The sequence below is a fragment of the Lithobates pipiens genome, unplaced genomic scaffold (genome assembly GCF_037356315.1).
Source record: "Lithobates pipiens isolate NorthernLeopardFrog02 unplaced genomic scaffold, aLitPip1_a1.2 Scaffold_3, whole genome shotgun sequence".
In the NCBI taxonomy this organism is placed as follows: domain Eukaryota; kingdom Metazoa; phylum Chordata; class Amphibia; order Anura; family Ranidae; genus Lithobates; species Lithobates pipiens.
The window spans coordinates 146091908-146099643 of record NW_027507790.1 but is presented as its reverse complement, the minus strand read 5'-3'; positions in this window follow the sequence as shown (position 1 = coordinate 146099643).

The following is a 7736-nucleotide window of genomic DNA, read 5'->3' as shown; positions in this document are numbered from 1 at the left end:
CTGTAGTTTTGCTGGGTCTGGTAAGAGGGTCTGTTGGCCATTATCCATTACTTATCCTAGGGACGGTACTACGTCTGCAGTCTCTGACCATGATAATGTGATAATTACATTGTTGAAAAGGGGCAGTGCATGGGTAACCCGAAAATGATACGCCCCGATTAAAAAGTTCTGTGGACGCCCATGCTTGAAAGTAAAAAATAATATAAGGAAGCACATTTTTTTCTACAGGATTCAAGTTTTCCAGAGTCTTTCTACTATTGTTTCTGTTTATTTTGAATAGTGCTGAGTAGACAGTTTGAGCTGGGCAGTGTTTATTTTTTTCTGTTATTGGTCTTTGATATCTCTGATATATCTTTGATATGGTTTAAGGTTGCACAAAGAAACAATAGTTGCTTGTAATTTAACCTATAAATACTTACATAAAGTAATAAAATACGTTATATTCCTATTACTACACAACTGTGTAGAATATTTGTGTGTAAAGTAAGTTGAAATTTATGGCAACCATACTGCACATAGACAGATATATTATATTTTGTCAAATCTTTTAATTATTGAGATGAGGAGAGATAATCTGGTGCTGTATATTTGAAATCAAATCTTTATTATTTTTTGGCAATAACATGGTGTGGGCATATTTCTACCAGTCACAGGCTATGTTACACCGCTACAGCCTGTGCTTTAGAATAAGAGGGAGGTGAAACCACCATTAATCTACATGTAATATCCCACCTCCATTGTATTCACCTAGTTGGCATGGAGGAGGAGAGAGGGAGTAGGATGTCATTTACTACTGTGTACACACTCACATGTGTTACTCTATAGTCACATGGGCTGCTCAAATGTGACAGAAAGGAAATGCTCAGCATAGAAACTCACTGAAAACTGAGTATGCGCAGAGTTACCACCACAGCTGCAAATTTTCTTGCTGAATTGGGGACATGAACAGAAGGGGGAGATAGAGAATAGCAGGATCAACCATTTTTTTGCAGAATACAGACAGCAAATCTCATTTTGATTGAATGAGTATGAGCAGCATGTAATACAGCATTTATTGATAGTTTTTTATGATGTGAGTTTAGTAATATCCTACTTATAGCATAAATACAATACATTGATAGAGTGGGTCATATGTGAAGTCTCTATGTAGCATAACCACTTTTCTATCGCTTTTACCTGATGAAAAAAAAACACATTGGACTGACTTCTGATGTTAACCTTTGCTATAATTGGAATATTAATATTATTTCCATGTTTTCTGCTATCGAGCTGACTGTTGTTTTCCTTAAACTGATGTTCCCGATGGACATTTAATATGTTGGATGTGGTTCTGAGATTTTAATTAGGCCCCTTTCACGCTGGGGCTGTGGGTGCATCGGCGGTAAAGTGCCGTTATTTTTAGCGGTGCTTTACCATCAATTTCACGGCACTATTTGGCCAATAGCGGGGTGCTTTTACCCCCTGTTAGCGGCCAAGAAAGGGTTAAAAACCAGCCGCAAAAGGGCAGCGCTATGCCGGCGGTATAGCCGTGCTGCCCCATTGATTTCAATGGGCAGGAGCGGTGTATATACTGCTCCTTCACCGCTTCAAAGATGCTGCTAGCAGGATTTTTTTAGCGCCCTGCCAGCGCACCTCTCCAGTGTGAAATCCGTTGTAGTTTTCACATTGAGAGACAGCAGCAGCTCTTTCAGGGCGCTTCGCAGGTGCTATTTTTAGCGCTGTAACCCCTGCAAAGCGCCCCACTGTGAAAGGGGTCTTAGTTTCAGCTCTAGAAATTTGATGTTCAGAAATGCATATGAATATTTTTCTGCCGTTTGTAAACAGTTCTGCTGAAGATTAGTTATCCTTCCATGTTATTGAACACAAAAATTGAGTTTTGATTATCTCTGCTTGGAATGTCACTTACAAAAAATGTTGATGAGAGCAGCAACAGAAAAAAAAAAAAAACAACAAAAAACAAACAAAAGTGCAGTACAATGGGTCCCATTTCATTTACCTTACTACTAATGCCGCGTACACATGACCTGACTTTGACGGACTTGGTCCGGCAAACAATCCGACGGACTTTGCAGCTGAGGTCCGCCGGACTTTCAAACGAAGGGACTTGGCCACACACGATCACTCCAAAAGTCAGACTGATTCGAACGTGTTGACGTAGAATAAGGAAGTTCATAGCCAGTAGCCAATAGCTGCCCTAGCGTCGGTTTTAGTCCATCAGACTAGCACACAGACGAATGGATTGTCCGCTAAAAGCCGAGTCCGGCGGACAAATTTGAAGCCAGTCTTATTTCTAGGTCCGCCGGACTTTTGAGAAGAAAAAGTCTGCTGGAGCCCACACACGATAGAATTGTCCGACAGAGTCTGTTCCGCCGGGAAATACGATCGTGTGTATGCGGCATAAGGATTTGCATGAACTAGTGACATTGCTTTGCAGATGAGCTAAGCTCGTCTCGTGCTGTATTCTGTTATACAGTATGTGTAGCATACTGACCACTGCTAATATGTTTAAATATGCTAAAGGATTACATTGAGAAATTAGCTATAGCACAAGCTGCTGAAGGCAACTGAATTTTCTGTTCAAAATGCATGGTGATTTAGTATATATTTCCTTTATGCATTATGATCAGAATTAAATAATAAAAAAAAAAAAAAAAAAAAAAAAAAAAAAAAAGGTAAATATGTAACATTGCATTTGAATACTTTTCATGTCTGGCCAGCAGATAGAGATTATACCTCATTTTCAGGTCTTCTATATCTTTTCAACTCCTGTTGAAAAAAGCCTGTTGTTTATAAAATGTAATAGCGCAAGCTGGAATTTTAACACACAAGTAGTTTCGCAAAGTCACATGATGCAATAAATTCACTCTGCAAGAGCAACGCTATTCTGCTCAATAGGCAGTTTTATGCTGTCAGTTCATAATTCACATCCAGAGATAGACAGACAGGTGACTTCTACATCCTTTTCAAAGCACTAAAGGATCTCAGTGGAATAGATATAAATATAGAAGAAATAATAACATACTTTGTATCAGTCGTTATTGTGAGCAAGCTAATGGATGGAAGTTGCATGACTAAATAAATTAAAGACCGATTTTTTTTATAGAGGTTCACAATGCAGCCATATTACTAAATGGAAATGAACACTGGCCAACACAGAGGAATGCATTCTACTAATCTGCAGTAGAGCCATAAAATAAAAATTCTGGTGGCTAATGGCAAAAAATTTAACATGCAGTCAACTATTGGGGGTTTCATCATTCATCTCTACATTATTTATTCATAATACATAATTTGCAAGAAAAAGCACATCTCTATAAAACAAATAAATGTTTAATCAGTTAGTAAAACAAATGGGCATTTAGAGTATATACCCCAAACATACTGATGGTACAAATGGCATCTAAACCCTTCATGCTTGTGGCACTATGGTAAGGGCATTAGACTGAAGGCAATTCTGGAGTACAAACTAATATTAATAATTCTCTGTGCATTCAAATCCAAAAAAGTACATCATTAAAAGAACAGCAGTAGAAATACAAAAATATATTTTAAAAGTGTGTTTCCAAGCAAATTCACAAATATTTTCTACAAAATACATTTAATACACCAAGGTGCTCACAAACTGCCTGGTAAATTGGAAAAAGGTGAGCCATTTATATTTTCAGCAGTCTATAGGTGTTCTGGTTACCAGTAACAGAGCTTAACTAGTAACCAACAAAACCCAAAGGGACAATGTGCAGGCCAGATGCAGGCCAGTACCACAAAGAAGTTCTGATGCTGCATAGGGTTTAAAAAAACACTAAAGTAAAATAGGAATAACAATAGGAATACTATTTGGTAACATTAGGATTATGGTAGAGAGTAGTCATTACAAATCATTGCTTTAAATGTATTTAATTTAATGCAAAAGCCGCTTACATTTTGGGAATGTTATATAATGACATTTCCCTTCCTATAGCGTTTTTTGAAAAATAAATCTGAATTTCAGCACTGACACCTGTCACAATGTCAACCTTTAACATATTTATTGAAACATGGTTTCAGTTGCTGACAGTCAGTAGTCACTGATAGTTGTAGGAACATTTCATTGGTCCCTGAATATTCTCCCAGAGTGTACTCATACTGGCTATCTCTGACAGCCTATTGAGGTCAGTAGTTTCTGATAGTTAATAATTTGTTGAAATATGCCAGCAGTCTCTGATAGTCTGTAGCAAAATGTCTATGGCGTCTAACAGCCTCATAGACATAGGCTTGCGCACAGGGTGTGTCAGGTGTGCCCGGGCACACCCTAATCGCGCTGTGCTGCGCAGATTCCCCCTGCAGAGAAAAGGACTGGGGAATCTTTGTTCTCAGTCCCTTTCTCTGTTTCTAAAGTGAGACATCAGGGATCTGTTTAGACCCTTGTTATTTTACCAAAGCCCCCCAATGAGACTCCTAAAAAAATAGCAAAAAAAAAAAAATGATAATAAACTATTATGAAAAAAATCATAAAATAGTAAAAAAGTTATATTAATAAAAATGCCGTACACTACTGAAACCATCCATTGCTCTACTGCTATAAACTTAGATATAGATATACACACACGCGCGTGTTTGAGGTGCACACCCTAATGCAATAGGCTGCGCACACCTATGCTCATAGAGCATGTTGGCTTGTTATGTAACCTGCCTCTGATAATCTTTTGGAACATAAAAGTGGTCTCTGACACTCTCTTGGAACATTTGTACTAAGTCAATAGGTTGACCTCATTTTGCGAAAAATGCCATATGATTCCTCTAAAGGGGCCTCCAAACAACAGCGCTCCAGTTGTTGATGAACTACAAGTCCCACGAGGCATTGAAATAATTTAACAACCACAGGCATGACACTGAGGGGTCAATTTACTAAAACTGAAAGGAGTGCAAAATCTGGTGCAGCTGTGCATGGTAGCCAATCGTGTTCTAACTTCAGCTTGTTCAAGGAAGCTTTGACATAAAACCTGGAAGCTGGTTGGTTTCTATGCAGAGCTGCACCAGATGTTCAGAGTCAGAGGCATGATGGAACTTGTAGTTCCTCAACAGCTGTAAGTTCATAATTCGAAGAGCCTGGAACATTTCAGTTACCGCATATACACTATATTACCAAAAGTATTGGGACGCCTACCTTTACATGAATATAGCTGTTATAGCTTCAAAAGGTGGGCCAACTCAATATTGAACCCTAAGGAACAAGACTGGGATGTCATTGAAGTTCATGTGCGTGTAAAGGCTGTTGTCCCAATACTTTTGGTAATATAGTGTATATATCTTAAAAACCAAAGCTATTTTTACATTTCTTTCTATGGAGCTTTTGCTTTGACAATAATTGACAATAATCTGAACTTGTTTCTGGACATAAAAGGGTTTACTTCATAGTACACATTTCTGTTAAAAGCTGCAGTGGGTATAGAAAATAATCATCTCCCTTTAAAACAATCACATGCACAGTTTTTTGTTTTTCCAGCTTTATTTACAAGTGCAACTTATAACATCCAAGTGACAGATATAACACCAACATGTCAGAAATAAATAAACATTTTAAAACAGAATCACTGAGTTGGAAAAAGGATTCAGAATCCAAAATGTTCAAAACTCAAGCTGGACCTTGACTCTTCCACTCCTGAATCATGCTTTTAGTTATTAAAAAAGCCCAGCAGGGTAGCTCTGAAGGCTGAAATGATGGGCCAAACTCAACTTTTAAAGTGGATGCATTACAGACTTTGAGATATGCTTAGAAGCAGAATATGCTTTTATTAATTGTTCTTAGGCACAATTCCAGTGAATGTAAATGCTTTTTTTTAAATCAACAAACAAGTTTATACTTACCTGCTCTGTGCATTGGAATTGTATAAAGCGGCCCAAACTCCCTCTTCTCAGGTCCCATGTCGGCGTTCCTGGCTCCTCCCCTCTGACAAGTGCCTCCTTGGAAAGTGACTTTCTATGGGGGCACTTATGTAGGCTTGCTCTTGAGCCTCGCTGTCTGCGTCTATTTACACAGACAATGAGGCTTGGCCCCACCCCCCACTCCCTTGTCATTGGTCTCCTGCTGCCTCATGAAAACTAGTGCAATCAGAAAGTGAGGGGAGAAAGGAGCTTTAGATGGGCACAGCACTGGATTGACCGAGGGCTCAGGTAAGTAAAATGGGGGGGGGTACTGATTTAAGGAATGCATTAAGGTAAAAATGATTAGGCTTTATAGCCATTTTTTTTTTTTTAAAGCACAATTTAACATCCAGATTAAGTGGAAGCAGTGATCTCTATGCAGAGGTCCGATATGCCCCCACTGAATCAGACCTATACATCTGCAATCAGCAAAGCTGTTTAAAGAAAAAAATGGCTCTGATTCAGTAGGGAGCATGTCAGACTTCACTTTGCATGTGTAATTTGTAGAAAGGTGGCCTACTGTATGTTTAGTTAGCTCAGCTCGCAGGTGGGTGGAGGAATTGGTTAATGCCTTACCCCTTTCCCTGTGTGTGGGTCCAGCCACCCTCCCATGTTGTATAAAGGGGGATAAGGTCCAAAAGCCAGTTCCTAAAAGAAAGCAGCACATCTACAAGGGTTCTCTGGGACCTGTGGTCCAGCACTGGATGCTGATTCACTGGGACACCTCAAGGACATGGGCTTCTCTGCAAGAGCCTTTCCAAGAATGGACTATTCCCAATATTACTTCACCAGTTTAGGTAGCTTGGGGCAGCCTTAGCTAGGTGTAGTTAGGTTGAGGACATTTATGCATGGGTATATGTTGGGTCTTTGTGAATTCCTAAAAAACCTGGTTCTGTAAAGCACTATGGGGTATGTGTAACACCACTACAAAATATTACCTTGCAAAGTAATGAGGCGGTAGTTGCCATTGATAACCACAAGGAAGAACAGCTACAGCAATCAGTCAATTGGTATGGTACCTGGTTAGGTGGCAGGTCCTCTGGTATTGAGGGGGTCAGTGCTCTGACTCCCTCCCTAGCTGTCCTTTTCCTCCAGTCACCAGAAGCAGACTAGCTAGGCCTGATCACTAGGTACAGGAAGGAAAGAGTTCATGAGCACGCATGGGGCCCACTATGTGCTTGGCTGAACTCCATTCTGTTACTGGGAGTGAGGTAACAAAGGTACGCTGAAATGGTGGTTTACAAAAGGCAAATTCACTTTGCACTACACGTGCAAACTACAAGTGCAAAGTGCACTTGAAATTGCACTGAAAGTGCACTTGGAAGTGAAGTTGCTGCAGATGCGAGGGGGACATGCAAGGAAAATAAAAAACAGCATTTTAGCTTGCACATGATTGGATAATAAAATCAGCAGAGCTTCCCCTCATTTCTGATCTACCCCTCAGATTTACAGCAACTGCACTTCCAAGTGCACTTTCAGTGTAATTTCAAGTGCACTTTGTACTTGTAGTTTGCACTTGTAGTGCAAAGCGGTTTTGCCTTTCGTAAATAACCCCCATGTGTCTCTCCAAATTCAACACATACATCTACTGAAGTGTAGTTACTTGGGACGAAGCATCTCATTGAGCAAATCCGTACATTATTGCAGCATACAAGAGGCTCATCTCTGAGTCGGGGGACTGCAATAATGTTTGATTCTTCAAATAACCGGAGCCTCTGCCTGGTCCCAGGCATTGGAGAGCACGCCTTCGGGCAATGTGTTACCACACGTGCACAGGCTCAGTCAGACCTCGCCCACATATATATTTAGCTATAAACTGTAAGTTCAATTGGACT